Genomic DNA, 16,826 nt, shown 5'->3' on the forward strand with positions numbered 1-16,826 from the left:
GTTTGCTCTCTTTCCCTGTATTGGATTATATCTAGGTGAGAACCCACTAGGTAATATGTCTAGTTCCCTTGGTAGGTTCTACTGATTTACTTGGTTTTTCTAGTAGATGGGCACATTGGGGTAGAGGTTTTGGGGATTAACATCAGGGTCCTCATAAAATTGGAAAGCATTTACATAGGCCAGTTGTTTTTGTGACTTGTCACTCGTGAGGCACTGTCCTGTTCCGCTTTGATTTTTCTATTGCCTGGGCTTGTGATTAAGTTGGTGTTCCCGCAGTAATTTAATTCAAGTCAGTACACAAGTTTGTTCTGTACCTAGAGTGATAGAATATTTTGGGAGGATGAAATGAGCTAACACTGGCCTTCTGTGTCACCCTGCCAACTCCCAGCAAGTATGTAAAAAGTCATAAAAATAGCAGTGGGGGTATCTTAATTAAATGAGCATGCTTGTCGCTCTGCCAGTCTTTTCTCTTGGCATGGTTCAAGTCTTAGAAACTGTTTGCTTTCAGTCTCTCAAACTCAAATATAAAACTCTATGATAAAAGTATCAGAAGCAGTGTTCAGCTGGAAAAGACTGCAGATTCAGCTTTTGCTCATTCCCACTGAAATGCCCTTTTCTCTCCATTTAACAGAGGCTGCAGTTTTTACTTTTGGTGTCTTTAGCAGCAGATTGAGTTAAATTTGTTGTATTTGGCTCTAGAGCAGCAAAGAGCAGATGTCAGGGAGGTGCCGTGACAGGAATAAAAAAATTCAGAAGGCTTGTGGGAATTTGGGGGTGAGAGGGAAGTCTTCCTCCTATTTTTTCCATGCTAGAATCCGTATTATAACATTTAGAGCTGGCATTCAGTTCAAAACTTGCTGTGCTGCAAGGGTTGATGCATTGACGCAGACATTCTTTCCCACAGCTCAAATTGTGGAAACAGAGTTTATTTATAAAATAAAATATGCCTGTGAAATTATAATTGATACCTTAATTATGGAGAACTTGCTTGAAAGATGGTAACTTAGCGATCCGTGAGACATTTTCCTGGCTTAGAATAGCCATGATTTATACTGAAACATTTTCTCTGCATGAATCCTAGAAATGGAATTCCCCTGTCAAGGCAGAAAAACTTCAGTAACTGAGAGGTACTCTGCCAGGGATGATAAGTCTAAAATAATAAGTCAAGTTTTAAACATTATTTAGGGTTGGAACATGTGAAAAGTAAGCTTTGCTATTTGGGATTGTCACTATTTGAAAAATGTGCATTTAAAAGCCACCACTATGTGTTTCCAGTCTTTACATAATCAGGTGGGTTCCAGATGTATGTGGGATCCTGGAGAAGTTTGTTGCTTTGGATTATTTCTTTTCACTTCTGTAAATGAGCAGAATGCTCCAAAAGTCAGTTGTGGCTTTTTTTTCCCCTTTAAATCTTATCTTATTGCGGGCCATTTCTGGAAACACCTGGTGTAGTTTGTTAGTCAGTAGACTGATTACTTGTTTGTCTTTCTTTCTCACGTCTTTGTTTTTCATTCATCATCTACTTGCACTACAAGAGTATATATTGCCACAGTATAGTTTACAGAAACATAAATACAATGTAATTTACATCATATTTGCATAAGTTTGATTACAGGTTGCTGTATTTGAAAATTGTGTCAATTCTCTGTTGTTGTATGTGTAGAATGGTGTACTTGATAATTTCTGGAGGAATTTGTCTTTTTCTGTGATGAGAAAGTTTTATTTATACAGTGATCTGGAGGGGAGGACAGTAATAAATCTGCTTTTCCTTGAGATGGTTCTCATTAGTCTTGTGTCAGTGTTTCAGTAAACCATGTTGACTCCTGCTTTGGATCTTCTGTTCTGGTGGTGAAGCTGGACTCTTGTCTAGCTCTGGTAGTAGCTCTTTTCATTTGGTGGGGAGATGGGATTTGACATAAAAGGAGTGTATGTTGTTTTGTGCATTTGGTAAGAATATAAAGTCTGACTTTGTTTTTCAAAAGCAATTAGTATAGTGGGGTGAGTTGACAAAAGCATTGGACATGCTCTGTTCTCTTCAAAGTCCTGAGTGGAGTGTGCTTTTCAGGTTTGAGAACAAATCTTCCCATGTTTTTTGCTGATAAAAAATGTCAATGCACTGCTAAAAGAAAACAGGACAAACTAGCTTGCCTGTTGGCTGTAGCATGTTGAGTGTCTTGGTTAGACAGCTAATTTCAGTGACTTGAAAGTGACAGGCCTGGAGATAATTGTGGTCAGAGCTGCTCCAAGAGGAATGAGTGAAGACTTTCTGATTTCCTAAATGATAAGGAAACCAGGTTTGATCAACAGCTGCTGGGAGGGTTATTCAGGCACTGAGTTAGTCTAGTCCAGTGCAGGATTTTTCACCTCTGACCAGTTTAGGGCATGTTCTGCCTAAGGTGAGCTGGTGAAATTAACAGTTTGGGTGGGTATGATTAACATACTTTATGTTTGCCCTGAACTTAATTTCTTACAGGTATTTTTTCGTTTGGCTGTCAAATTCTTTGTTGTGTCAGAAAGATTTCGTGACCACATCAGAAAAGTTAGAAAAATGGTTAAGTTGTAGATTCTGTATTTAAAGATTGTGTTCTAGATCATTTAAAGTTTTCTTTTAGATGATAAGATTTTGCTTCAAAAGAAGCATGAAACTGTAGATGTAGAGTCTGTTTAGGCTAGATCAAGGTTGTACCTGTTTTATTTCTTTTTTCATGCTTTCGTGCAAGTGTCAAACCTACATTTATGTACTAGCATGCATTGAAGATAGCTGTGTATTGTGAGGTGTTAAGGTATAATTGATCTAATTCACTGTAAAAGTTTTGAAACCTTTTTGAAGGTGTTTTTTGCATATAAAAATCTTCAAATATTTGGTATAAAATATTGATGTTCATTGGAAAGTGAAATTTCTGTTCAATTTCGAGACAAGAAAACTTGTTCAAGATTAAAACAGACCAAACTCTTACTTTTCTTTTTCAGTTTTAAAATTATTCTACACTTACAGAAATGCAGATACCTTTGAAAGATTTAGCTGATCAGCTTTTGAGAAGCAGAAAAATTCCTCAGATTAAGAATAATGCTAACAAAATTGATGGAAACTCCTGAATATAGAATTGGTTTGTTCTACAGATGTTCTACAGATTCCTGTTCCAGGAAGCTGTTCATTTTGGAAAAGCAAGAAAATCAAGAACTATGAAATCTTGATTACAGAAGTTGTAGAATAATGGGTTTTAATTTGACCATCAAAAGTGCAAGTCAAGGAAAAAGGGTATTGTCTTGATGGTAATATCTAATAATTTGCAAAGCATCATCCCACTAGACAAAAAAAAGTAAAAAAATAATTTGTAAAGTGGACTGTACATATATACTATTGCAACTGTCCTGTCTTACCAGGGAGATAAGACAGGCTGAGTATCCTGGGTCTTATTTAACCCTGAGGGGTTTCAGAGACAATAAACTTGGGCATGTTAGCCTTCTTTTGTCCAAGTGGAAGTATGTTTTAAAGTGTATGCTGTTCAATAATGAACACAATTTATTTGAATTGTCCCTTTATAACATTTCAGACATGAAACACTAGAAAGACCGTTTCTAAAATGTTGATTAGTAATTGCAAAATTGATAGATAAACTTAAGGATTTTGTAGAGGTTAGTACTGGTTGAGAGAGAATAGCCATGCTTGCTTTTTTGGAGGATATTTACAGAGAACATTTTCAGGTTTTCTTTGGTGGCCTCTCTCTCCAGCACTTGTCTCTGAATGGTGTAGTAGACCTGATAATTCAGTCTTTGGCAATTATCTTTAGAAAGCTGTTTTTATTGGGAAGGAGAAAATGTTTAATGTGTATACTTGTAGTGAGGAAGGCACTGGGTGGGAATATTAACTTGTGTTAGGTTGACTAATAGTAGATGTCCCCAAAAGAGGAAGTTTTAAATTTCTACTGAAATCTAGTTTATAGATAAATACAAATTACTGTATTTAGAAGCATAGTAATTTAAAAACTAATATCTTTGGAATTCACTTTTTCATTATAAAGTGGTTTCACAGGCCCAGAATATGACATTTTTTACTTTTAAAGTTTTTAAAGTTAATTACATTTCTTTCTAGAAGTAAGATGAATGCCAGTAAGCTCCCAATTAAAAAGCATTACTTGTAGTGGTACACTAGAATTGTGGAATATCTTGAGTTGGAGGGGGCCCACAAGCATCACTGAGTTCAACTCCTACTAGTTTTCAGATATAAATTCTAAAGAGGTTTCACAAAGAGCAGATGTGGTCAGGTGGAAAATGTCGATTTGCAAAGGGATGCTATGCAGTGCCCACTGTTGTGAGCTGCAGTGCTGCTTCAGGGTGCAGCAGATGAGTCAGCTGCAAGTTCCTGTATTGAAAGGAATGCTCAGTTTCTGATGTGTTGCCTACACTTGGGAGGTACAGGAGCCCTTCCCGGGGCTGTTGCCACCAACTCATTTGCACGGTAATAGCCCATGTAGGTAGTTCCTGGCTTCTGACAGGCTTCAGCTAGTTCACCTGGCTGAAAATAGGCTGGGGTTTTAAGCACATTGAACTGAAAAAACCATACAGTATCACTGGGACTATTTTTGCTTTACACGTACAAGTACTTTGAAAACAGAGTATCTGTCAATAATATTGAAATATTTTTTTTTTGACCAATCCACAAACACTGTTACATGCTGTGGATAGATTTGTGTTGCATTTATAGCTGCTGAAAAATCAGTGGCTCATCCACTATTGCAGTTTTTTTGGCTAGCATATTGTATGAATATTGTACTGCGGAATCTTTAATCTGCTGTGGAGACATACAAATTCAGGAGAAGTGACTTTAATCTTTGAAGAATGTGTGTTGACTGGGAAAGCTAGTTCAGTTTATTTTTGCAAATCACCAACCCTTAGAAGTGGGATTAAGTTTAGTGCAGGAGAAAATGGAACTTTCCCTTTGTCTCCAGAGTGAGGTCACAGTGCTTGTCTCTCTTTTCAGCCTCCATCTCAGTAAAATAGAAAATATGATTGTTTCATGTTTCAGTTTTATCTCCTGAAGAATGGGAGTTACAGTTACTTGTGTAGGCTGTAATGTCAGCAATTACTTTTTGTCTTTATTACTTCTGTACTACACTGTCTCTGCTCTGTTTGCATGCCTGTGTTTGAAATTCTCATGTGCTGCTTTTGTATTTTCTCTTTCTTGTCCCTCGATTTTATTTATTTAGAAATTCCACTGAGCAGGTAGCTGAGTAGACTTCAGCCATCCAGGAATTGATGGTGCATGTGGCTTTAGTGATGCAAAATCCCACCCACCTTAGATGTGAAGGCAGGGAAAAGGAAACAAAACAGAATCCAACAGAAGAGATGAGAAAAGAAAGGCTTTGGTAGTAAAGGAAGGTAGAGGAGAACACCTGAGTGACAAGCTTGGAAGAAAAGAAGCTGAAGTCGTGGTATGGTACACTGGTTTTGGCAATGCAATATGTGATGATGCTGTTCTGATTTGTAATTTTAAGAACAGCTAAAGAAGCATGTTGCTTAAATAAGATAATTCACTGATTTTTTTTTAATTTTAAAAATCTCTTTTTATCTCATTTTTCAGTAGAGCAGATAAACACTAGCACTCATTTTAGGGGAGCTTATTTTTGTTTAATGAGAATATATTCATGCTAATTTTAATAAACTAATAAAAACAGTAGTGCTTGGTTGCTTTATTGCTCATCTCTTGTCTGTCTGGGGTTATGTGCAGCATTATGTCTTGGTAGATTTAAAGGAATGCAATGTTCCTTAGTGAGGAGCTTAAAAAAATCTCTTGTATAACTAAAATGGGTCCCAGTTCTGTGTGAAGAACAGGCATGTGATCACTTTTCACTTTCCAAAATGACACTTGAAGCCTTTCTAACTAGACTGAACTACAGTCAGATCACTCAAATTCCCCCTGTGTCCCTAGAGAACAGAAATTGTTTCACATGGAGTACTTGGAGCCCATTCTGCTGAGTTACGGGGTTTATTTCAGAGTTTGGGAGATTCATTTTTATGGAATAGGTAACAGAGAGTTAGCATTCTTCCTTGAATAATGCTCTACATATTTTGGACAGAAGTTTTCCATGACTGAATAAAAACAATATGTTTGACCATCTTCTAGAGGGAACACCGTTTGGTCAGCATAAATTTCAAAGAAAAAGTCCAGAAGAGACAACCAACCATTCATGTGTGGTGTTTGCAACTTTTTCATGTTTCTTCTGGGCTTTAATTACACTGCATATACATGGCACGAAGAAAGACCAGGGGTTTTCTTCTTTTCATGAAGGTGTAGCTTTATCACATCATTGGGAATTTATAGCCTAGTAATATGTAGTGTTTTTTCCATTCCTGCATTATGCAATTGGTTTGTACAGCCTTATAGTCTGGCAGCTGAGAGCTCACTTTTTCATGATTTTTTTTGGCATGAAAGGGTTACTGTTCACATTTCCTGTGTAATTCCTTCTGATCTTGCTGGGCTGTAATTACTTTCTTGATGTTAAACATTCCCAGGCTCCTATAACCTTCTAGCCTGCTTACACTGGCCAAGTTTGTCCCAGGTGATCATGTGGGCGAACCTCCTGTTTTTAAGGATAAAAATCTCTCCTTCCTGTGTGAGATAGGCTGCAATCCCAAGAGAAATCTTTTAAAAAATAATAATAAGGTAGCACATCACTCTTTTAGAGTCAGACTTAGCAGCCAAAATACATGACAAATCAAGTGTGTGGGTTTAGAATTTGCTGAATCTTGGTTGAATGACTAGAAGTTCACATTAAAGATTATTTTTTCTTAATACATTTGGAAAATAGGTTATGATATAAAAAAGACAGATTTTGACTATAGCTTCTTACTTTTGACCATATAATTGGCAAATCCTTTTAAGCTTGTTTGAATGTAGAACTACTTAGCTGAGCCTTCAGGATTCTTTTTTCTTTTAAATTCTTTGCAGTAGCTGCATAGCTAAAAAAAAAAAAAAAAAAAAAGGAAAAAAAGCCAGGATCTTACTCAATTCTGTCTTTCCTACATAGTTGAATTGTACTGTATTTCTTCTGATTTTCAATTTTGATATATAAACAGTAAACCCAAAATATTATTTTGTTTTTAAATAGAAGTGACTATACTGCTGAAAGATGTTGACTTCAGAGGTGTGGGAACTGTTCTGTTGCAAAGGCACCAAAAGGTTCTCTGTGGTGCTCTTCTTCCGCTTTAATATGGAGGAGACACCTGTAAGAATGTGAGTGAAGTTTGTTTTCCATGACCTTTATGTTGTTTTCTCACAGTGCCAAGAAAGATGAAAAGTTGTGGTGGCAGGGTTTTTTTACAGTGTGAGGAGTTGTAATGGGCTGATACGTTGACATGGGGGGTGTTGGGTTTTTTTTTTTTTTTGTTACTGACAATGTCAGAGAAAGTAGTTGGAGGTTCTGTGCACTATTGGTTCAAGAAATAGCCAGAATTTTGATACTTTGGCTAAGAGCAATCTCATTATCTTATTATGCTACTACAGGTAACTTTTTTTGTCATAATCCTAGTCTTATTGACTTGTGCATTTAATTGGCTGCTTTGTGAAATTCTCAGGCTGCAAGTAATTCTATTTTGTTTAGCTGTATTATTGTACTTGCAACACAGATACTCAGAAGTCATCCCGGTACCTGACTGACTGGAGTCTTGTGAATGTGTTGCTGTGAGCTCAATGGGATTATATGATTATACCTGTAAGAAAATGGTTTGTAGGTAATAAATCATAGCAGTTTGAGCCATTTTCTTAGTTTAATTCTCATGCATTCTGATGCCTGTGCTTTACTATATAAATAGAAATTAAAACGGTGTGTGTGTTGTTGACTGTGCTGCTATGCTAGTGAAGGATAGGAAGAATATATTTTAATAAAAATGTCTTTTTTTTTTCTTCTCAGGAAGTCTTGAATTTGATGGCTTAGTTATAATTGGAATGCAGTCAGTATGCTGCCCAGTTCTTAATTGTGTACTCTGTCACATAACTGGGAACCTGGCTGTCAGATATGTCTATTTCTTTTGTTGAACCCAGATGTTCTTACGGGGTATTGTTCAAGACAGAGAAATCCAGTCCTGGCATAAAGTATTTATACAGTAGTTATGTGAAAAAAGCCATGAAGCACTAAGTGAGTATAACTGGACAGAAGAAGATACTGCTTATAATTTCCAATTAGACTGTCATTTTATTGTGGCTTGCGTGTCATCTTCAGATACCTGAGATTTGTTAGGAAACTTCGTATGAGGAGGGTTTACCTTTGCGTAGCCACTTGGGTTAAACATATTGCAAGCATGATAGGCTTCCTGTGCAGCAGGGTAATACTTTTGTTAAAGCTTTTTTTTCCCCCCAAAACAGCTTACTTTTGACTATATATTATGAAAACACTGATGACTTTAGAGTTAGTTGAGAGGCAGACTCTATTGAAGCCTGTTTTCCATCTCATAGGATGTATAGTTCATCTTGCCATTCTCTTGACCTCAGATGAAGACAGAGAATAATTACTCATTATTTTGTAATTAAAGGTAACCTGTTTTAAATTTACTTTGTAAAATGCTTAGAATGTAACTGAGCAGTCTCTCCATTATGAATTTCACCTTTGTGGTGGAAAGTACCCTGAGTGATAATGAATTTTTTTCTATGAAAAATCTGTGGTTTCAGAGTCTATGCAAATTGCCTCTTGCTTTTTATATAGAAGTCATGTTACAGGATGTAAGCTGGTTCTGTGTGTGTGTGCATGTTGATCTTCTAGTGATTTAAGTTAAAACTCTTTTGCACTTACCTGTCTGTAATGTACTAGAGGCAAGGTGATGAATGTAGCTGTGATGCAGGGAAGAGTTGGACCTAACCTTAAGTTTATTTAGTGCAGAGAAAGAAGCTGTTTGGTTTTAACAAGCTGCTATAGAAATAAAGATTGATTTGAATTAGGTGAGCTTTTAAGCTTTCAGACAATGTAGTCAACTGTATTTTTCTATTCAGAGTTGTACAAGTTCTCTCTTAGGGAGGACATGTAAATTACTATTGTGACAAAATGCATAAATGTGTCTAGGATTTGTTCGTAATTAATTCATTTTACTTATCTAAGGAAAGATTAAATGCCTCTGTTTGAAACTGGCTATAAAAAGTAACATGTAAGCAAATTTAACACACATCCGGTGTAATAGCACATTTGGTAGAACTTGAAGGCACTTTGTTTTCAAGTGCAGTGGTTTCTCACTTTCAGTGTTCACAAGCTGTTTTGTCACAGAGCCCTTCTTGACTAGATTTTTGAGGGCAGTTTTTATCTTCATGGCTTTCTTGACTTGAACTATATGTAACAGAGTCTTAAATACTGCTAAAATGTTGGTGAATTATGTTATTTACCACTGGTGCGCAGAAAGAATCCCAGAATATCCTGAGTTGGAATGGACCCACAAGGATCATCAAAGTCCAGCTCCTAGGCCTTCACAGGGCAACCCCAAGAGTCACACCCTGTGCCTGAGAGCGTTGTCCAAACACTTCTTGAACTCTGTCAGGCTGGTGCTGTGACCGTTTCCCTGGGGAGCCTGTTCCAGTGCTCAGCCACCCTCTAGGTGAAGAATCTTTTCTTAATATCCAACCTAAACCTCCCCTGACACAACTTCAGGCCATTTCGTAAGCTCCTGTCACTGGTCACCAGAGAGAAGAGATCAGTGTCTGCCCTTCATCTTCCCCTCACAAGGAAACTGTAGACTGCAATGAGGTCTCATCTCAGTCTCCTCCAGACCAAGTGACCTCAGCTGCTCCTCATTTGGCTTCCCCTCAAGGCCTTTCACCATCTTTGTGGCTCTCCTTTTTACACTTTTTAACAGCTTTATATCTTACGTTGTGGCACCCGGGCCTCAGGGAGATGCTGCCCCAGTGCAGAGTAGAGTGGGACAATCCCCTCACCTGCCCAGCTGGCGATGCTGTGCCTGATGCACCACAGGGAGGCCCAGAAGAGTGATCTTGACAAATTAGAGGTCTGGACAATCACTAACCACATGAAGTTCAACAAGGCACAGTGCTGGGTTCTGCACCTGGGATGGGTAATCCTGGGTGTAGAGACTGGGGAATGAGAGGATGGAGAGCAGTGCCATGGAAAGGGACCTGGGGGTCCTGGTCCATGTCAAGGTGAACATGAGCCAGCAGTGCCCTGGCAGCCAGGAGGGCCAGCTGTGTCCTGGGGTGCATCAGGTACAGACCAGCCGGGCAAGGGAGGGGGTTGTCCCGCTCTGCTCTGCACTGGGGCAGCCTCACCTCGAGTCCTGGGGCAGTCTTGGGTGCCACAATGTAAGAAAGATATAAAGCTGTTAGCGTAAAAAGGAGAGCCACAAAGATGGTGAAGGGCCTTGAGGGGAAGCCATGTGAGGAGCAGCTGAGGTCTCTTGGTCTGTTCAGCCTGGGGAAGAGACTGAGGGGAGACCTCACTGCTGTCTGCAGCTTCTTCAAGGGGAAAGAGGAGGGGCAGGCACTGATCTCTGGTGACCAGTGACAGGACATGAAGTTATGTCAGGGGAGTTTTAGGCTGGATATCAGGAAAAGGTTCTTCACCCAGAGGGTGGCTGGGCACTGGAACAGGCTCCCCAGGAAAGTGGTCACAGCACCAATCCTGATGGAATTTAAGAAGCTTTTGGACAATGCTCTCATGCGTATGGTGTGACTCCTGGGGATGATGCTTTGCAGGGCCAGGAGTTGATCTCTATGATCCTTCTGGGTCTCTTCCAACTCAGTTTACTCTGTTATTTTGTATTTTTAAGGCTTTTTAATTTTATGGTTTTAGATGAAGGGTCATGAAAACAGAGACCATTACAAGGTATTTAGCAATTTTAAAGATGTTAGGAAACAGAATACACTGTATCCTTATTATACATGTGTTTCTCCTGCTTAGAAAGAGTTCTGTTCTTGTTATCTGCTCTGATGCTTGAAGTAATTTTGTTTTGTCATCTGCTAAATATATATATATAGTCTAAATTTTTTGCTTATTGGAGGCTTCTTCTAAAATTCCTATCCAAAACATCGCATTTCAGAAACTTAAGATCAATTCTTCCATCTATATAAAATAAATTTGGCTTCCAGTCTGTGAATTTCATGATATTTAAATACTGTAAGTTCTACAGCTGTTGCAGTCAATAGTTCTGAAAACACTTGCAGATGAAATATGTATATAGCCAGAAATACTGAAAAAAATATTTACTCATTTATCTTTGAAGATAACTGTCATCAGTGGAAATACTTATTTTTTTAGATTAATCAAAGGACTGTGGATTTCAAGGGAACTCTTTGTCACTGCAATTTTGTGTTTCATTTTTAAGGTTAATTCAGTTCTAACTTGTAGCATGATCACTGACATTTACATGGTATGGGCCATGGGCCCTGCATGCAGAAAGTGAATTCACGCAGATCAGAAATAGCTTAGAAGAAAAGTGCAAAATGTCTTTACTGTTATCAACAGTATTTTTAATCTCCCCTCCCTTCCCTTCAGTGCTGTAAAAAGTAGTTGAGCTGGATGAATGAATGATAGAGAGGATGATGCAGATTGTTGGCGTTCACTCAGTGCACATCTCAAAACTACAAAGATTACAACACAGATCTTGTATTATTTCACTACTAGTGAAAGGTGACTGACTTTGAAGAGTGGAAGGGAATGTGTTAGAAATAATACGCAGGGTTTTCTGCTTTGCTGCAAGGGAAGCATTGATTTTTGTTTTTATGGAAATATGTTTGGTAATGTTCTTTCCGTATTAAAACTCTTATCTAAATCTTATAGGATATCGTGTTCTTTGTCCTGGCTTGTATATTTTGCTATTTAGTGCAAGTTTTTGAGATAAAGCAAAATGATAAATTAAAAAACCAAATCACAGCTGTGTAAAGAAAATTATAGCAGACTGAAATAATTTGTATGTTAAAACATGTTCAATGAGTGTTCACTAGAGAACCTCTCTAAAAAGTGAAATGTCGCAGCAAAACCTTACAGGCTTTTCTGTGGTTTTGTATATGAAATGTTTTGTTGCCTGCTTGAAGAGTTCTCACCGTTCAGATGAGTAGTACTGTGCCAATGATTTTTATCTGAAAAAAATATATTGGAGACTTTCTATCAATGTAATTCAGATCCTAGAAACATGAGCACTTTCTTAAAAGTCATTCTGTATTCAGTAAAGGAAAATTATGAGAATTCAGCCTGTTGCAGGTATTGGTTTTTATCAGCTTGTGCTGATAAATCAATTGGCCACTAATCAATTTCTGAAGCTTTGGAAATACTTCTTCATATGTATCTGACAGTTTTCAAACAAAAGCCACTCTGTTTCCTTCTGTACAGGTTTTTCTTTCTGATGCATGTAGAATAAATAGAGCAGGTGTGTTAGGAACTGTGATCTAATTTTGCAGGTTGGGAGCCAAGAACAAATTCTGCATGCACATATCTCCAACTTTAATCTTTAAAAGAGCAGACTTAAAAAACAAGGAGTGCTTGAGAATAAAAATGTGACTTGCTTTACACGTACTTGTTCGTTTAGTTACTCCCAGAACAATTCTTCTCTTAGGAAACATGATTTGTTTGGTTGAAACAAGGTAAGGAGGGGAGTGAAGCAATACAGTTTTAAAGAATGGGGAGCTGATGATGGCAAGCACTGTATGGCTTGGAGACAGGAGATTAAGGAGGTAAAGTTATTAATAAAAATCTGTGGGCAGTAGAGTACAATGGAATTCTTTAAATATAGAGGATGTTCTTGAAGGGTACAAAAGCTTAGTAATGATAGAAGTCCAATACCGGGCAAGGATGATAAATTTCTGCTGTGCAGAAAAAGGCATAAATATTCAATAAATATTTTGTTCTGTATTCAGAAAGAGGCTGGATGGATGATGCTTTTACATCTCACCACCTCCATCATTAGTGATGGGAAGAATGTATTATCACTGTACCAGCAACTATTAATGTTAAATGTTTTTAAATCTGCTGCACTGACACCTACAGATACTAAAAAAGAAAAAAAGCTTAGAAGCTATATGAATTATTCATTTTGAGTTTTAACAAATCATGGAACAGTGGAGAAATTTTAGAAGGCTGGAGGTGAAGGGGAACTAATGTGCCCAAATTTAGAAAGTATAATAAGTGCACCTTGAAAAGGCCGATAGTAGTATGCTGTCAGTGAAGATTTAAAGGAGAATTGCATAATTAATGCTGATGAGAATGGGCAAGTCAGACCTACACTGTACTGCTGCATGGGGTTACTCCTTTCTTTAAACTGATACTAGGCTGACTGGCCTGTAGTTCCCCAGATCCTCTCTCTTGCCTTTCTTGAAGATGGCTATGTGCCATTTTCCAGTCTTTGGGAATCTCCCTTGATGCCATGACTTTTAAAAGATTGTAGAATGCATCCTTGCAGTGACACTGATCGGGTCTCTCAGCACTACTGAATGCATCCTTCTGATCCTATGGATTTGCATCTTCATCTACTGTTGGTAATGTTGTATCAGTGCCTCAGCCTTTTCCATGGCTTCCTTCACCTTCTCTGCTAAGCATTAGGCCCACTTTTTCCTTAGCCTTTCTTTCGTGACCTTTGCCTTTCTTATCTCTCTGTGAACAGTGTCTTAAATAATTAGAACTCTACAGGCACTGAACACGACTAGCAAAGTCTGGATTTGGACATAAAGTAGGAATTAGTGCTGCTATTCAAAAAATAGATGTTTGGTTATTTAATTACCCTAAGTGAGCAGACCTTGAGTGTTAGAATTTGAAGGCTTGACATGACTTAAGCAGTGTAGGTGTCCGACAACATGGTTTTTATGGTAAATTAATGAAAAGGTACTTTGTGTGTCAAACCAAAAAAGCCTAGTTGCTTTAAAAGCTTGGTCATGCTTAATTGTTTTCCTCTTGAAGTACTAATTCAGTTTGGTCTTGCTTAGTTTGAGATTTAACTTGAATGCATTTGGAATACAAATATCCGTAAGAACAGAAGACAAAGCTGGAGGCCCATAGAGAAAGAAGAATGTTCCCAGGGTTAGCATAGACTGCACACCACAGCTGGTTGCTGGACAGCATCCAGGAATAATTTTGACATGTTTGTTTCACATTTTTTCTCCGTGAATATGTTTTAAGGACACTTCATTAAAAATGTCTGATAGTCTTTGAAGCTCTGTGCCTTTTAACGTTTTTTAAACAGCAAACAGGGTGGTGGATACAAAAACGAAAATTATTTTGGCAAGGACCATTTGCACAATGAGAACAACACAATCTAAGTCAGTGAAGGCAGTAAACTAGGACAGGTTAGATTTTGATTTATTCTTTTTTGTATTTTTAACTGTGTGGAAGTTTTTTTAATAAGTATGGTTCATTAGTAACGTAGTGCTGGTAGAGAGTAATAGACTGCAAAAAAAAAAAGAGTAATTTAAATAAATCATAGAATATGTTGTCCTCTATATTTTCTAGGAATGGTGTACCGGTTTGAACAACAGCTGATATTTTGTGTACTTCTTGATGCTAGTCAATAAAGCATGTCACCAAAACTAGATAAGCCTGTGGAATATTTGTCTATTTAAATTTTACTGTTTGTATTAAAAAATGTGTTTATACCAGATCGACTAGAAAATGCCCTCTGTTATGTTCTGATTGTTGTTAAAATAAATGACACATTAGTCACTTCAGCCCAGAAGTTGCTTTCTAAGTTGGATCATAGCTCTGGGAGCTCCCAACCAGGGAAGTGGGGCATTCCATGCAGGAGAATCCATCAGAGTGGTGACAGTCCTTTCCCAGAAAATGAGAGGGATGTGACCAAGCAAAGAATGCGGGCGAGCAGCTGAACATCTCTGCTGGGGTCTGGATGAGTTAGTCTGGGCGCAGCAGCAACAGGGAGGGCAGATGCTGCCTCTGCTGCCTGTGCTCAGTGCTCAGCTGGGCTGTCAGCTGTCTGGCTGCAGCTCTCAGGAGGGTTCCAGGGCTGTAGTTCACATCTTCAGCTGTGGGTGTTGAACTGCCCTTAATTATGCAAGATAATTTTGGGTGCGTTGGTTGTGTGTTGGGAATTCTTTTTATCTACAAGTATAAAATTTATGCAATATTCTTTAACACTTAAGGCACCTACTGTGACAGAACTTTTATTAAAATGTGACCTTTTAACTTTTGCACTAAATTTGGAACTCTGGCTTTTATGAGGGTACTTCAGTGAGATCATATTCTAATTTATAAACTTACTGTTTGATGATTCTTCTAGTGTAGAACAGTTTATTATATGCTTGGGAGGCAGTAAAGGTGGAAGTCATATAAGATTGAAGTTGCTTATGCTAGTCATTAGATTTTTACAGGTTTTTTAGGTGTGACTTGTTAAATACATATTCCTTTCTAGTGAGTAGGATCATGTTTGGGAAACATAAGATACAACTGATAGTTGGGCAATGTTTTTAATGTTGAGTATTGTTTAAAAAAAATCCAACTATTGTATTTACATCTCCAGTTTTAAAAGTGTATGTGTTCTTGAAGTGGATGCTCAACTATCCAGAAAAAACCTCATCCTTAGCCCTGAAACAGCCCTGGGCTAGCAGTGTTAGAGGGCAGAATCAGTGTAGCACCAAAACAGTCGAAGCAGTTCTTGGTACAACATCTGATTTGTTACCTGGAATATTTCTTACTGCAGGGCTATCTGCAAGGACCAGCTGTGCCTCACAAAGGGTATACATGTGCTCAAATGAACTCTATTTCTTCAGTAGAACTTAGAAGTTATTTTTGAGTTCAGCTGAAGAAAATAGGCTTTTTTCTTCAATATATGTCAGTGAATATTTGAGTGTGTAAATCAAATTAAGAGCTTTTTTTGTTTGAGAGGAATTAGGCCTTAGAATTTAGTTTGCTTCAATGGTCTTAGGCAGTGTTAGTTTTTTTGGCTCTAATACAATTTTCCTGTTCTTTGTTTCTTTAACTTCTGTCTTAGAAGTTTGTGTGTTACAGGTGAGCCCTTTTGAGCGGGACTTTCAACAGAAAATCATTAGTTGGTAGGTAGTTTGAATTTTAACATCTTAGAAATATATCCCATCTTGGCCTAGGTCATTTATTGCTTGATTGGGCACAGTCATAGTGATAGTAAACTGCTTTATTTTTATTTTTAATATTAATTTTGGTTTTTTAGTTCTTGAATGCTTGTCTTTCTTGGGTCTGTGACTATGATACATTGAAGTTACAAAGCATACACTGCATTTTATAAAGTATAGAGGATATTGCTGCACAAACTCTATAAACACCACAGTGCAGCTTTCTTGACCTTTTGAGAAACTTGTAATGGAAATTGTTACGGAAACAGCTGTAGATGATGCTCTTATTTGGTACCATGGCAAAATTGAGTACTGTGCTCAGGTTTGCAGCTGTAAAATCAGAAATAATTCCATTATTTTAGTCAGAATTGTAAAAGCAATTCGCCTTGCAAACCTTGGAGTGTTTTTTTTGCTTTTTGTTGGCTGTTGGTTTTTTTTTCTAAGTAGAACATTGACAATATACCCAGACTATGTGAAAATAATGGAACCCTGTAAAAAATCCTTCCTGAATGACACAGGAAGTTTTATTAGAGGGATGCAGATTAGTGACAACCCAAAATATACTTAAGCCAAAATAGAAAAAGTGATTTATTATTTCTTGTTTAGTCTCTACAAAATTTAAGGGCTATCTGTGATTCTGTGAAGAATTCAGCATCATAATTCAAACTTAAATCAGTCAAATTGAGCGGGTGAATGTAGCTCTTAATCCTTTAATTATTAATGGAATTTTTAGGGCTGTGTTATGTGACACATTCAAATAAATCTTTTGTATGCGTGATTATGTTTTGAGGTATTAAGTATCTCCAGA

The 16,826-nt window shown here is 37.6% G+C and overlaps 1 protein-coding gene across 11 annotated transcripts in view; it reads left to right on the forward strand.

Moving 5' to 3' along the window:
* Positions 1–16,826, forward strand: part of ZNF438 (zinc finger protein 438) — a 52,531-nt gene that overhangs the window by 7,236 nt on the left and 28,469 nt on the right. The window lies entirely within an intron of this gene.

The sequence above is a fragment of the Corvus moneduloides genome, chromosome 1, assembly GCF_009650955.1.
Source record: "Corvus moneduloides isolate bCorMon1 chromosome 1, bCorMon1.pri, whole genome shotgun sequence".
Lineage (NCBI taxonomy): Eukaryota > Metazoa > Chordata > Aves > Passeriformes > Corvidae > Corvus > Corvus moneduloides.